We start from the raw sequence: 16,581 nt of genomic DNA on the forward strand, positions 1-16,581 counted from the left end.
TTAAATAAATTTGCCCTGGGGATAAGAAATGAACGCTAACATATAGCTTTATATTGCTGTGTATTTCCAATGTTTTTTAAGGTTTATATACTTGACATGCAGCACCAGATGACAGGGTGATGCTTTATTTTTTAGATATGAAAAAAAAAATTAAAAGTGACTTTCAGTTACATAATAGCAAAGTGAAATGTGACATAAATGACATAAATAAAGTTATGTCCAGTTCAAAGTTCTTTTCTCTTTTAATTTTTCATTTCAAAAACTCCAGCTATTGAGTAAGAATAAGCATCTGTTAAAATTCTGGACAGCAGAATGCCTGTGTCTGCTCTATTAAGCTTAGTCTGTGTACTAAGCATAAATATAAATCCTTATAACTGTTTGATCCAGGTGTTAAACTGTTGTATTAATACCATTTTAACGTTTTTCGTTTCTAGGTTTTGAAATTCGTTAGATTATATTTTGTCAACATTTTGGGTTAATTTTCGTTTGTTATTTTTTCTAATAATAATAGAAATTATATAATTATTTTTTATATATAATTAATTTATGCACTCATTAATATGCCATGTCTGTCTTTGTTAAAGAGCATAATATAAAGTATTTCAGCATGAAAGCACGTATTTGTAATGTGTCACAGCGTCCTGAATCATTACTACATCTCTGCTGTTTGTAACAACACGTCTCGCAATTAGCCCGCGGGCCGCGAGTGTGAGACCCAGGGGCGCAGATGGACATTTTGAACTGGGGGGGGGACCAAGCTGTAAAATTATATATATATATATATATATATATATATATATATATATATATATATATATATATATATATATATATATATGCTGCAATAAACTTTAGAATAATCACTTTTCTGATCAACACTAGCCATACTGAAACTGTTATTGGTCTGGTATGTCAATATGTCCCCAGTGCCATCTGCGCGCATTCTTACACCATGATGCCAAATCACTGACATCCTACTATTCCATATCACATTGTTTGGTTTTTGAAAAAACGCTGTCATTGTTTTTTGTTTCTTCATTGCTACAGCCTAGGCAAGACCAGGAAGACAATGTTAACATTTTACATCTTATAATTTCAGTTAACAGCGACTGCTTACTAAAATAACATCATAATAACATCATACATAAAATCAATGGAGAGAGCCGCTGCATGCCTCGGTGCATGCCGGGTTGTTGCGTTTAACGCAGCTCCGCCCTCCGGCTCAACTTTATTCAAATAAATCCGGCCACCGCACTGTGTCCAGTCCAGCCAATCAGGGAAAAGCAGGCTGCGTCCAGCCAATGAGGGAAGAGCAGGCTGCGTCTTCACACACACACAAGCCTCTTACACACACACACACACACAGAACAGGCGCCTTTCAACCACAGAAGAGAAGCTGAAAGCGGCAGAATATGGATTTATAGAGCTATAGGTTACAGTGAGGTTGGTAAAAAAAAAAAAAAAAATTAAACTTATGACTGTCTACTTCTGTTGCTTCATTTTAATTCAAAAACGAGCAAGGAGATCCAGCGCAGCGGATTGCGTTGAAAAAAAGTGCCAGTGGACACGTACCGTAAGGAGCTGGTAACTGCCTGTGTCTGTAGTCTACAGGCATTTACCAGCTCCTTAGAACCCCGGACTTGAGAAGGTGCGTTAAATTTACATTGGAACTGGAACACGGAGCTCCGAACAATGTAACCTCTGAACTGAACGCTTCCTAGTTTAAAAACGAGGGCATTGTGGAACACAGAATTCCACAAACGTACAGTTAATTAAATTAAAACCCCAACGTTTATGCTTGTAGATGGTAGATTTCGGATGAGGTCACTATAATCATCTGCGCCCATGGTGAGACCCCTGCTCTGTAGTGTTTATGCGTCTCATTTTGACCCTGTGGCTATAAAGACTTCCTAAAATCAAACTTGGGTAAAGGGAGGAACTAGAAGAGTTTGTGATACAGAGAGGAAAAAAGGAGGAAAAAAATTGGAGCAAGCCAGAGCTCAGGGTAAAAACTGGCATAAATTTATTTTTATGCAAACTAAGATCCAAAACTGAGTGACTGTAGACAGGTGTTTCAGTTTCATTGTCCAACCCCGGTATGTCCCAAATGTGTCTATAAACTGGGTATAGGATATATATGATATCTCAATAAATTTTATAAAACATATTTTCTTTGTTTTGTTTTCCTTTTGTAACGTTTGTAATAATACTTTTTATTATTTTAAGTAATGTCCTTTTTTCCACAGATCTTTCAGACACATCCCATGTAAAAATGTCCCCAGAACTCGTCAAGCTAGTCATACGGTTAGCTTATTAGAATAGGCAGCAGTGACTTCATTTAACTCACAATAGAAAAAAGGGCAATTCTGTTTATATTTTTCCTAAAGTTCATATTAATACTTGTAAAGGGTTAATCATTTAGTGGGTGTTAACATATGAACAACTCAGGCATGAGGGATTGTGGTAGCTGCCTACCATTTCATACACAGCCAGTCTATCTCTGCTCTCTCCTACTGGTATGCAGATTAGCTAAGTGTCAAACGGTCAGTTTTTTACCGTCATTTAATGGTCCATATTATGTCAATTTACATTTGAGATTTGTAGGTATAAACATACACATATTCACACACATATTTTTTCACAGTTTATTTTTTCACCTGCATATCCGATTAGCCTAAATTTTACCCTGTGTATTTAATTCCCAGCGCCAGAGAGCTTTATTTTCGTGATAAATATTTCTTAAAACTGCATTGACACTAATGTGGTGACGTGTTTGTGTGTGTTGTGTTGGTACATGTAGATCAGGTGCAGCAGTGCTGCTGGGGTTTTTAAACACAGGGTTCAAACACCTTTTACAAGGTAAAATTCAAGCACTTTTCAAGCACTTTCAAGGCCCATTTTCAAGTTTTTTTCAGCACCTTTGAGCAAAGTGGTAAATTAATGATAACGGTGATATCTCAAAACTGTGATTCAGCAATAATCAATATATTGCAAAACTATTCTCCACACTTCACAGCGACTGAGCTACTGAGAAAAAAAAACACTTCTATGTAAGTAAATAGCAGGAGTTATGGATTTATTGGTGTCAGTTTCACACAAGTTACATACCAATGTTCTCAAAATACTGAGTATCTCAACATAATGTGTATCCAATAAATTTCGTTCCACTTCACGATTGAAAGATTATTGATCTACTGTTCGAATTATGATGTATCTGGCATGATACGTCATAAAGAAGAAAAGGAGATCCAGTCCAAAATTGTAGTTCCGTCAGATTTTATTCAAAGAATCTTCTGAGCAAATCAGTTTTTTTGGATACATCAAAAATTGAGTAAAAAGATTATTGAAAAATTGAATTGAAATAAAAAGGTGAAAATAAGAGGAAAACCCCAAAGGTGAGAAAAGTTTGGGTTTCCAGAGTTCTCGGCTGTGTGAACAGGACCTGTGGCTCTGTAGTCCCTCTCGGGAGAAGCTCTCCCGCCCAACTCTACTCTTCTTCCTAGACAGAGTCTAATAAAAACAGGCATTCGCCTGGCCTCAGTCTAATAGTGTGTGAGGAGGCTCCTCACACCCCCCGGATCCTGATACTGATAAGCAGTTATTTATCCTATACGTCAGCCGAGAACTCGGTCACCCCAACCTTATCAGACTATAGATTACATGTACAGAAACTCATGGTTCCGCTGGAAAAAATCAATCATGCTAAGTTGCAAGAAAAACGGCCTTGCTTTGAGCACAAGGACACAATATACATACATTCTAAGTCACAATGTGAATCATCATGAATCGTGCTAAATGCTTGAATAACATACTGATAAAGTGAAATGCTGATTTATTTACACACAGATTAACCCTTTAATCAATGAACAATGAACATAGTAAAGCAAAACTCCTCCGTATTCTTACACACTTAATTTAATTTGTCATGTTATGAAATCCAAAAACTCCATCAATCAAGAACCAAACTATTCAAGTGAATAGGAATGACATAAAATACAAGTTACATTAACTTTGATCAAAATGTTTGATACTGAAATAAGGCTTAATAAATATAAATTAAAAATAGTGAGCTGTTAAGAACATGTGACAGATTTAGCATTTCCTCAGATTTAGCAGTTCCTCATACAACCACTAGTCGGAGCTGCAGCAGCAGCAGCACAAGCCCGCAGTCTTTAATGAGTCAGAGCTACAGTCCAGCCACGGGCTACAGGGCTCAGCTGAGCCAGTCTGGAGCGTTTTTACAGTTTTTAAAATTCTTCTGTGTAGAAAATAAAGGTTTTAACCCCACTAACCGAATAATACAGCTCTCTACAGTTCATCTTTCAGCCCAAGCAGCTAACAGCAGCAGTTTAGAGCAGCCGTCACAGAGTCACTGCTCGGATTACATTATAAACAGGTCAGTTAGCGCGCTGCTAACCTCAGGATGTTTATAACTACGGAGTTTAGTGAACACACCACGGCTGCAAGTGTAGTGGATTAAACAGAGGATTCCTGCATCGCTTGGACACACACACACACACACACACACACACACACACACACACACTACCCCCACTTTATGGTCTATAAGGAACTTCAACCCCCAGAACACTCTAAAAGCCTTGGAGTTATCTTTTTCAAACAGCCTTAAATTTCAAAATGACATTTCCTGACTATTTCTTCACTCAGCCTCGCTCGAGAACCCTAAATGCAAGTCAGGGTAAACATTTTTAAATTCTTTTTTGACATTCCGTCAGACGCTGTCAGTCGTAAATCTGGATTTAGGACCGTTAATGTTTAAACATCTGGAACTGTGCACAATTGTGGTTTTGCCAACAGCACAATCACCAGGACAAGGACGGGACTACGGGACTTGAGAGAGGGTTCAAAACTTAATGAATGCCTTGGAAATTGTAAATTCACCAAATATATTATACCAATTTAGGGGTTTGTGCTTTCTGCAACCACTTAGAAATAAGATTCATGAAGTTAAAATGAATGCTCTTAGCTTGGAAATTACATTCCCAACACCAACTTCACCAACTTCCCCCACGGTCGTAAATTCCGACGACAGCCGCTTATCTAAACACAGCAGAGGGAGAGGAATTTCTCACTAAGAAGATTTTGCTTAAAATACATATATATTGACTATATAAAAAAGGTGTTTTATAGAATGTTTACTAAATAATGGTATATGTGTCTGGTATATGGTATATGTGTCTGGATGTGTCCTGATTTAAATTTTCCTACACATTCAAGTCTGAATCAACAAGGTTTAACTAGCATTTGATAATTTAGCTTTATTTGGTTATCAGTGGTTTAACCATGTATTTTCTTTTAAGTGATTTAATTGGGTTTAAATAATATCATGACTCTTGATCTCTTTCTGACAGAGTACCATCCATCATTGTATTTCTAAGATTATCTTGAGTATTACAAAACTGTTTGTGGGCAATATATATATATTACATTTATTGTGATTCAATTGTAAGATTGTGTTTCCTGAATTTATCATCACAAACTGATATGCTGAAAAATGTATTTTGATCCACTGTTTAGTTGAGTTTTCTTTTGGTTGGGTCTATTAGAAAAATAGACCACTAGCTGAAGCATGTTGACCATGTGAGGAGGGGGGGTTTATGGCCCTTTGTGAATCCCCACCAAAGTTTGAAATTGCTCCTAGACCAATCAAAACACAGACATTTGGGCCACAGGGCCAATCATAGCTCAGGGGCCAAACAGGCCACAGAGACTAATAGTTTAAACTGGGCAGACACAGTTCAGTTTCCAGTTTAGAGTTGCCAGTTGAGTTTAGGCAGTTCAGTTCAGTTCAGTTGGAGGAGTTTGCAGTTCAGTTCAGTTTGGAGTTGAGGAGAGGAGAAGAAGATGTAGTTGAGATGGAAAAAGGATAGACTGTTAGTGTAGTCATCTTAAGTTAGTTTTCTTAGACTAGTGCATTTAATCTTCAAGTATATTAATATTAGCTATCCTAGGTTAAATAACTAGGCTATTTTATGATCTACGGAGTTCTCCTGCTTGCCAAGATAGTTAATATAGTTCAGTAAACCAACTAGACCAACCGACGGATCACCGAGAGAGTACGCCAGCCGATCCAGCTCCAGGGAAGGCCTTCCCTGTGCAGAGACTAGAAGCGGGTGTCGTCCAGGTGCGCCGCTGGCCCACAAGAGCACCATCTTTACCCTGCGGATGGGTCCACACCGGACCTTCTAGGGGTGCAGGATGTCAGCCGAACAAGAGGTTTAAACAGCGGACCGAACCGATGGGGACCCCCCTTTGTAGACGTCTCAGAGTAAGGCAGTTTGGGTATTTCTCTCAGTAATTGGTGTTTTGGTTGGTCAAGTCTAGTTTGGTTATTGTTCTTAACTCTCTTCTTAGTATAGATTAATTTTTAGTTATTTGGCGAAAGGGATGATCTTTGTAGGCCGTAAAATATCTTACTTATCTACTTATTTTAGTGTTCTCATTTGATTAGTTTGACCTCATTACATTTAGACCCTTATTTAGAAATATTCACTTAATAGTTCTATTAATCTTTATTCCTTTCATACCAGTATTATAACATGTTTGTTCTTTTATTTCTCATTTATTATTCTACACTATGATTTGATATCTAATGGCTACATTATGACTTTTTAATGAATTATTTACTCATATCTGTGTGATTTAATAAAATATTTTTATTTTACAAAACCTGTAATTTCAGTGTGTTTTTCTGGATAACTTGGTTATGAAAATTTCTGTCACCTGTAGAAACCACACCCTGAGATGTCTTGTGTTATTAATTAATTTGATTAATTAATTAATTAATTAATTAATCTAATTAAATTAATTTAATAACTGGCGCCCAATTAAAAAATATTTCAACATCTCAATTAGCACCAGGTATTAAACCACTGAGCCGCTACACAAGGTTAGACTGTTGAAGGCTACTGAAGACTAATTAAAGTCTATTGGAGGTTATTGAAAGGGTTATTGGGGGCAGAAATCAGTAAAGGCTGGTTAGGTAAGTGATTCACGTCCTCGTCCTTTGCTGCGGTGAAACTGCGACTAGCGCTGTCACAGTGATGTTTATTAACGTCATTAAAACAGATTTTGTCAGCTATTGTCTTATAAATATTTACACAGAACTTATATCTCTCCTAACAAGTGTTTATTTTGGTCAGTAACACTCTTCGTAACACAAAAGGCATACCGGTCTTTCGCCTTGAAGCACAGCCGTCCGTCTGCATCAGCTTCTCTTTTTCTGGACATTATGGGATAAACGTTTGTATGTCTCAATTCCACCCGCGAAGTTACGCCTTCCCTCCGGCAGGGTTTCCACATCAATGACTACACTGCCGTGTAGTGGCAGTAAGCCGTAACTTCGCGGGTAATACAATCGACAAGCACTGTGGGAAATGTAGTCAAAGAACGCTTCTGACCTATTTATTATAGACACTAAGATCTTACAAGCTAGAGGGAATCAAGGATCCTGCAGTCTTACTGCAGCATAGCCTGCTGAGTGTTGCTTTCAGTATGGAAACTACAGCTAGCTTTTTTTTTTTTTTAACTCTGAAAAGGATTTTGTTGGCCTTTTGTTGCAAGCTAAGAATATTCTCTACTCCTAAGAATACTCTACTCCTTTAAACTATGACATCTAAATTTTAAAAGACTAAGTAATGCTAATCTAACATCTGGAGCAAACACTGGCAGTGCCCTCGCTCCAACTACAACTACAAACGTGGAGTGGAGGAAAAAATAAAGAAAGTTTTTATATGTAAACAATTGAGAATGTGTTAAGGCTGTAAATGACATAAGTTGACCAAATGATCATTTCCTACTTATGGCAAAGCATATTCAATTTTTAAACCTAAAAATGTCCCACAATGGTAAAATCCTCACTTTTGTTTATTATTAGTTCTAAAGCTAATGCTGAGATTTAATATACGATTTTACTCTGAGCTAGCATCATCGCTTTACTATTTATTCAGCATATCACTGAAAAAATTGTAAAAATGTATGTTCCTAGTTTATGCTGTTAGTGGTACCATTTATGATTCTGTGTGTAAAAACTTCTTAAAACACAACACTAAGTGTTGAAGAGCTCTGCAGGCATTAACTAATGTAGGTATACAAACATACATAAAAACACAGCATGAAATTCAGTAAACATCATCTCTGGATAAGATTCATTTTTCTGAACCTGTAAAAAGCCATTTTTAAATGAAGTTCTTGTAACAGAGTGAAGATTTTGTGCATGATGAGGTGTTTTTGGCTGTCTGAAAGATTTAAGGTTTGCATTTTTTATGGCAGAGGAACAGATTTGGGATACTTTTCTATCTTTTGTGAATGCACTGATGTAATATAAGTTCACTCTGTAAAGTAAAACTCTTCCCACAGTCTGAACAGTGATATGGTTTCTCTCCTGTGTGAATGCACTGGTGTTTTTTGAGAGTACTCTGTTGAGTAAAACTCTTCCCACAGTCGAAACAGTAATACGGTTTCTCTCCTGTGTGAATGCGCTGATGCAGTTTGAGATTACTCTGTTTAGTAAAACTCTTTCCACAGTCTGAACAGTGATACGGTTTCTCTCCTGTGTGAATGCGCTGGTGATTTTTGAGATTACTCTGTTCAGTAAAACTCTTCCCACAGTCTGAGCAGTGATACGGTTTCTCTCCTGTGTGAATGCGCTGGTGTATTTTGAGATGACTCTGTTCAGTAAAACTCTTCCCACAGTCGAAACAGTAATACGGTTTCTCTCCTGTGTGAATGCGCTGGTGAATTTTGAGATTACTCTGTGTAGTAAAACTCTTTCCACAGTCTGAGCAGTGATACGGTTTCTCTCCTGTGTGAATGCGCTGGTGTATTTTGAGATGACTCTGTTCAGTAAAACTCTTCCCACAGTCGAAACAGTAATACGGTTTCTCTCCTGTGTGAATGCGCTGATGCAGTTTGAGATGACTCTGTGTAGTAAAACTCTTCCCACAGTCTGAGCAGTGATACGGTTTCTCTCCTGTGTGAATGCGTTGGTGTATTTTGAGATTACTCTGTTTAGTAAAACTCTTTCCACAGTCGAAACAGTAATACGGTTTCTCTCCTGTGTGAATGCGCTGATGCAGTTCGAGATTACTCTGTTGATTAAAACTCTTCCCACAGTCTGAGCAGTGATATGGTTTCTCTCCTGTGTGAATGCGCTGGTGTATTTTGAGATCACTCTGTTTAGTAAAACTCTTGACAGAGTGCTGATGTTTCTCCATGTCGGGACTTGGCTCCATCTGTCTGTGAAATGTAGCAAACAATTTCTGCGTTTTCAGGAGATTCTTCTGGATGGCTTGTGCTTCACCTCTTTCAGCAGTTTAACACTGTTCTTAATTAAATATCCTGGTTGTTTATTCTGGAAAAACAAAGAAAAAAAAATTGTGTATTAAAATAAAAGCAGGTCAATTAACCAAAAAGAATTACCTACATTAGTTACACTATATGGAGAAAAATACTGGGACACCTTCATACTACAATAAAGGCTTCAGTACTTTTATCCCATTATAAATTCACAGACATTTTAATATGTAGTTGTATCTTGACTGTCAGCAGGCTGCAGCTGCAAAATGTATGTAGCAGAAACACTGCTGCTGTCCTGAGCACTGAATACAGTGTTATACTACTACTTTAGTATCACACTTTACACTATAATCCATACTACTAAAACTTGAAGCTCGGCTCCGCTCCGGTCCACACCTAGAACCTCCCGCTATGAAGCCGAGCGGAGCGCAGTGCGGCCGAACCGAGTTCCTCGATTAGGCTCGGCCCTGATGCAGAATTTTAGATTTTAGATGCAGAATGAGCACACCTGATGCTTCCACAAGTGATTAAACAGGAGAGATAGTTGAGGGAGGCAGGTCTAATTCAGTGGTTCGGCTTTCAAAGGTCTGATAAACTTCAGCTTGCTCCCAATTGTGCCGGAAAGTGGAGTTGACTAGCAACGGTAATGCATCTAATCTGTTCCACCACCTCAAGCAGTTTCACTACACACAATATCTTCCTTATTCTGGCTGAAGCACTTATGTAGTTTATGTTGTATGTAAGTTATTTATAGTTGATATAGGTTTGTTTATTTGACGGTGATATCGTGTTCCTTTTATATAAATGAAGGCTTTCTGCATTCTTTATCCTGGATGAGGCACTTTTGTTTTGATCTGTTAAATATGTTTACAAAAGGATAAGAAGCTCTGCCTCTGTTGTAATGTAAAGTTATTTATATTGGTAAAATGTAAATAGGTTATTGGTTTGTGTTTGACAGAGATGTCATGTTTTTATTTTGCTACATGCAAATAAAGGTGAGCATTAATTCATTCTGACCATTTTTTAATTTCTAAAGTATTATACAGTTTTTTATGAGAGGAGGCTTTAAAGACAGTAATAGGTACAGATTTCCATTGCAGGGATTCCTAACAGTTTTTCTGAGGCCTTCCAAATATTTATATCGATATCGAAATTATATTGTATCGACCGAAATTAAGGAATATATCGTGATATAAATTGTGGCCATATCGTCCAGCACTAGCTGTAAATATGTCATACTGCTCTAACAAAGTGTATCTCATTTTATCTTATAAATATCTTTGTAATTTTCTGACTTGCAGTATATCTCTACCCCTCACCTTTTATAATCAAATATTTAGTTTTTCAATACAATAATTTCAGTGACCGGAAGCAGAAAAAGCCTGTATTAAATGTATATGCTTGATGAAGAGTCTCGACCTACCCCTTCCTGTTTTTATGTTCTAGAAATTAGATAATATTACTTTTTTTATTCAGGTGTAGGACCATTTATGGGATAATTTATCTGCATACAATCACAGCTCCAGAAATGACATTAATCTGTTTTAATAAGGCAGTATGTCATAAATATCGTAAGAAATAATGTTGCCAATATTTTTGAATATCATGAACTATATTACCCTGAAATATGGAGCCATATCACCCACCCCTAATTATCACATTCAGGGTAGTACTTAAAAATTCACACTGTTTTCATTTCCTATTATATATCTTCTAGAGACATTTTATATATGTTTATGTCCAGTATAATTTATTTTACTTTAATCCTGCATATATGGAGTGCATTATTACCCAGCAAAAAGCTACACATCGGCCCTTCGTGGGCTAAGTGCGGGCACTGTGGGCAGGGGCTAGCCCATTAAAATTCCAAACAGGCCCAACATGGGTTTTCTGTGGGCAGCCTGTTCATTGGCTGGCCCACTCAAATCCTATAAAAGGCCGCTGTGGGCTAGCCTGAACTGGTCCAGTGCATTAATGCCCCTGTAGGCCCAGTGCGGGAATTATTTGGACAGCCAACACTTTGATGCGCCCACACAAATCCCAGGCAGGTCCACTGTGGGTCAGCCCACATTCAGCCTGCACCATTTCACACCCTGAAGGGCCAGTGTGGGATATATGTGGGCAAAGCACAGTTTAGCATGCCCACACAATTCCCATGCAGAGCCAGTGTGGGTCAGCCCAAATTCAGCCTGCACCATTTCATACCCGGTATGGGTTATATGTCGGCAACCTGCACTTTGGCATGTGCACACAAATCTCATGCAGGGCCACTGTGGGTCAGCCCTAATTCAGCCTGCACCATTTACACACTGTAGGCATTGTGGGTTATATGTGGGCAACACGCACACATATGTGAGCATGCCCACACAAATCCTATGCTAGGTTACTCTGGGTCAGCCCAAATTTACCATACAATATTTTACAATCTGAAAGTTTGTGTCATAACAAGTTCATATGAAGGGTATCTGAATATTTTTTATTGTTTTTGTCTGTGAGAGCTAGGTAGATTAGCTAGCTTAGTGGATAGGAGCAACACTGTGTGAAATGTAGTATCAGCTCTGAAAGATTTTCTAAACCAAAAGTGGAGAAAAATCAAGGTACCACAGCAGAGTTGTGCAGAGACCTTTGGAGGGGCACACACACACACACACACAGTAACATCTCATATTTTTGAAGACATATACTGTATAGCTATACATTTTTATTTATAAAAATATTTTTATTTAATATTTTGGATAGCTACGAATTTGCTCCATGGCGCTGATTCATAATCTCACCTTTATTATTGGTAGTGCTGATAATAAATAAATAAAAATATTAAATTATAAATGTTTTTGTGCTTGACTATACACTTTGTGTAAGCCAGCAAGGTTATAAAAGTTACATATTATTTTATTTTTGCATGTGATATTTAATTGTGAGGATCATGTGACCAACGAATCCACCCCCCTCCCCCTCCCCCCTCCCTGCACGTGCCTTTACCACAGAGCAACGATCAAGCTTAAAGGCAAAGTCAGTGAGTGACTTTGGTCTGTCAAAGTGACTGAAAGGTAAGTTATAATTTCTGTTCTACTATACGCTTTTCTATTTTTTGCTAAGATACGATAATGTGGTGCTAATGCAGTTACCACTCTCAGGTTATTGTAGCATTATAAGGGTAGCTATGTTGAAGTTAGCATTGTGCTAAAAAAAGTTAGCATTGTCCTAAGTTAGAATGAGAATTTACCTCACATTTAAATAACACGAGGGGCTCCCAAGTTGGCAGCTTATCTCGGCTCTTGGAGAAAGACTGCTGTTAAGTAAGTGAACTTTATATCCAAGTATGTCAACAATAACCAGCTAAGGGAACAATGGCTTGCTAAGGGAAGTATTAAGGGAAATGGAAAATGGAAAGATATCCACTTAAGCTAAGAGAAAGATAGCCAGTTAAGCTAAGGGAAAGATAGCCAGTTAAGCTAAGGGAAAGATAGCCAGTTAAGCTAAGGGAAAGATAGCCAGTTAAGCTAAGGGAAAGCTAGCCAGTTAAGCTAAGGGAAAGCTAGCCAGTTAAGCTAAGGGAAAGATAGCCAGTTAAGCTAAGGGAAAGATAGCCAGTTAAGCTAAGGGAAAGATAGCCAGTTAAGCTAAGGGAAAGCTAGCCAGTTAAGCTAAGGGAAAGATAGCCAGTTAAGCTAAGGGAAAGATAGCCAGTTAAGCTAAGGGAAAGATAGCCAGTTAAGCTAAGGGAAAGCTAGCCAGTTAAGCTAAGGGAAAGCTAGCCAGTTAAGCTAAGGGAAAGATAGCCAGTTAAGCTAAGGGAAAGATAGCCAGCTAAGCTAAGGGAAAGATAGCCAGCTAAGCTAACGGAAATATAGCCAGCTAAGCTAAGGGAAAGATATCCAACTAAGCTAACGGAAATATAGCCAGTTAAGCTAACGGAAAGCTAGCCAGTTAAGCTAAGGGAAAGATATCCAGCTAAGCTAATGCAAAGATAGCCAGTTAAGCTAAGGCAAAGATATCATTTTAAAAAGTTTTGGTATTTTTGTGAACCTGATATCCTGATATCGGCCACCTCACATGTTTATAGAATGTAACTACCAGTCACACACAGTGACTGTAAAGGCTATTTATGTTTCACCATGAATAGCCTGAAGAAATTCAAATTCAAATAACTATCACTATATAAGAATCACTGTAATCAAATACAGTCTGCAAATTTCTCTAAAATTAAGCATTGTACATGAAAAGACACTAACAGATGTAGTATTTACCTGACTGCATTCTCATATCTCTATATTATTATTTTAAGAGGCCGTGAGAAGATCAATCATGCCACCACCAAAGGATGCAGAGATCGAGCAAGTTGCAAAGGTTTGGCTTTGGAATGCACGGGACCGTTCAGGTGGACGGAAGCATCGTCTCATGCAGTCTCTTCAAAAAAATAGTTAATTTATGATCTATGCTATATTAATGCATAAACAATATTCATTTTTGATATTATGATTAACTGTATCTGTTCTATTTATGTAAAGTACATCTATTTTCTCCTTCATTATTATTGCTGTGAGATAAAAACCTTAATGCAAAAACTAATGTTATATTCAATTAGAATTTTTTTTTACTGGTTTGATTGGGATGACATTTTGGTTCCGAGTCTACAAGCAAGAGGAATAAAATTAATAATAGAGATCAGGGGTGGGTTTCCTGAAAGCTTCGTTACGCTAAGAACTTCGTTAACTCGTACTTAAGATTGATCGTTAATTAAAGAGTGTTTCCCAAACCCGTGCGTAACTAAAGTACTACGTAAACTCGCTCGCAGATTAACGAGTGCCCTCACCCAGTCGTTATTCTTAAGAGCTTCTTTAGGAGATCTCTACTTGCAGTTCAGCACCTTAAACACCAGGGACCGCCAATTTTGAGGCAGAAAAATTATAATTTCCCTGGTTGAAGCAATTATATTATGTTACTATTAATTATAATCAATTATATTATATATATAATTATTATTATAATAATTAATATTATATTATATTATATTATATTATATTATATTATTTGACGTGTCTGCGGGTGCTCCGGTTTCCTCCCACAGTCCAAAGTTCAGGCTAATTGGATGTCGGATAAAAATTGCCCCTTAGGTGTGAGTGTGTGAGTGGATGTGTCTGTGTGTCTGTCTGCCCTGCGATGGATTGGCGGCCTGTCCAGGGTGTATACTGCCTTCCCCCCGATGCCGGCTGGTATAGACTCCAGCCACCACACCCCCCCCCCCACCCCCCCCACCTCCCCCGCGACCCTTAACGGATAAAGCGGTTGACGATGAGTGAGTAAGTGAGTGAATGAGTTATATTATATTATATTATATTATATCATATTATATCATATATTATATCATATATTATATTATATTATATCATATATTATATCATATATTATATTATATTATATTATATTATATTATATTATATCATATATTATATTATATTATATCATATTATAATGCCAACTTTCTCTGTGTAGTCTAACTGGGCATACTGGAATTGACCAATCAAACCCATAAATTATTAAAAATCCAGATTCCTGCAGATGATGCTCACGGTCTAAGCAAAGCTGCAAAGTCACCAAGTCCGTGGATTCTGTAATCAGGCTGTTATGTGGCATACACACACTTATATACACTTCCCACCAGCCCGGGAATTACAGCACAATACAATATATTTCCATGCTATTGGGAAAATTCCTGGTACTGTAGGTCCGGTGCAGGGGACGCCTGCAGTGTCTTTACTCACACCTACACGTATTGTAAAGGGTATCGGTGAATGTGCAGGTAATATTTAATATTATTCTTTATTTAGGTGCTTCTAACCAACATTGTGTCCGTTCCTCTGGGCAAACTCTGGGGTGTGTCAGCTCTCAAATATATAAATACCAGTCAAAAGTTGACACGTCTTATTTTTTATTTTTTTTTTTACACTGTCGATTAATACTAAAACTATGAAAACAATTTATTGACGCATATGGAATTATCTAGTTAACAAAGAGGTAAACCCAACTGAGATGGTGATTTAGGATGAGCTGGAGCTTTACAGAGTGTGTGTGTGTGTGTGTATATATATATATATATATACACACACACACCGGAACATACGTATATGTATTATTATATTATTTTTATATTATTAATAATTATAATAATAATAAATTAATATTATTATCAATATTACTATTAATAATATTAGTACAATATCTATTAATATAATATATATGTATATTAACAATAATAGTTTTTAAAAAGTTTAATGTTTATTAAACATTTATATATAAACATATGACTTATTTATTTAGCCATATGTATCTGTAGGAGTATTTTATTAATGCCAAAGTACATCCTTTTGTAATTTAAATTTCAAAATATGTATAATATTGATGATTACAACACTTTTTTACATTTTTAGGGTGTAATACTGAATAAATACTGCATAATAATCGATATTTGTGGATCGATTGAGTGCGCTGTTTCGGGGGAGGATTCAATAAAGACTTTCTCCTTTGTTAATTTTCACGTTGCGAAGCTCTTTGGGAAACACTCGCAGAACTGGCTCGTTCTTTACTCACGTCATTCGTTAGTTCGTTCGTTATTCGCTAAGGTTGATCGTTTTCGGGAAACCCACCCCAGAGGCTTTGTTCCAGTAGCAATAATAGTATCAGTTTATTATTCATCTACTACATCAGTCTAGTGCATTCAAGTATTTATTCAAGAATATGATTTGCTGTTTTTATTGATGTTTATATATATATATATTATATATATATTTTTTTTTAATTTAAGTTTTATAATTCTTTGTTATTTTGTATTATGTTTGATATTTATATCATACTGTTTATTATAAATACTGTTTTTGCAAATGGAGATATTTATGCAGTACATGTTTATCTACATGCTAAAATATAAATTTGGGATTTATTATTAAGTAATTTACTTAAATAATGTTGTGTGTTGTTTATATTTTATACATGATACTTTGTAATAAATTAATTAATTTACTATACACTTTAAATTGTGTTATTTATTTAATTGTTTTACAGCCAGTTGCAAAAAAGCACAGCTTTAAATTTTCTTTCTTGAAAAGTGTTCTCTGTTCAATATTGCACAGTTCTAAAAATTTGGGGCCACAATTGGTTTTCCACTGAGGGCATGAGTCAGTGTGTGTGTGTTAGAGCTCTGCAAATCTCTGTTGGCCCAATGGGCCAATGCTTTGGTGTTGATTTTGCATAGAGGAGTAAATC

At 36.8% G+C, this 16,581-nt stretch overlaps 2 protein-coding genes and 1 pseudogene across 4 annotated transcripts in view; all 3 read right to left on the bottom strand.

Annotated features, from left to right (window-relative positions):
* The window catches only part of LOC125801155 (zinc finger protein 420-like), a 573,258-nt gene that overhangs the window by 243,013 nt on the left and 313,664 nt on the right, over positions 1 to 16,581 (bottom strand). The gene's annotated exons all lie outside the window — the stretch shown is intronic.
* The window catches only part of LOC125801156 (zinc finger protein 585A-like), a 520,678-nt gene that overhangs the window by 190,433 nt on the left and 313,664 nt on the right, over positions 1 to 16,581 (bottom strand). The gene's annotated exons all lie outside the window — the stretch shown is intronic.
* The window catches only part of LOC125801258 (zinc finger protein 239-like), a 323,322-nt pseudogene continuing 313,664 nt past the window's right edge, over positions 6,924 to 16,581 (bottom strand).

This window comes from Astyanax mexicanus, chromosome 4 (assembly GCF_023375975.1).
Source record: "Astyanax mexicanus isolate ESR-SI-001 chromosome 4, AstMex3_surface, whole genome shotgun sequence".
NCBI lineage: Eukaryota > Metazoa > Chordata > Actinopteri > Characiformes > Acestrorhamphidae > Astyanax > Astyanax mexicanus.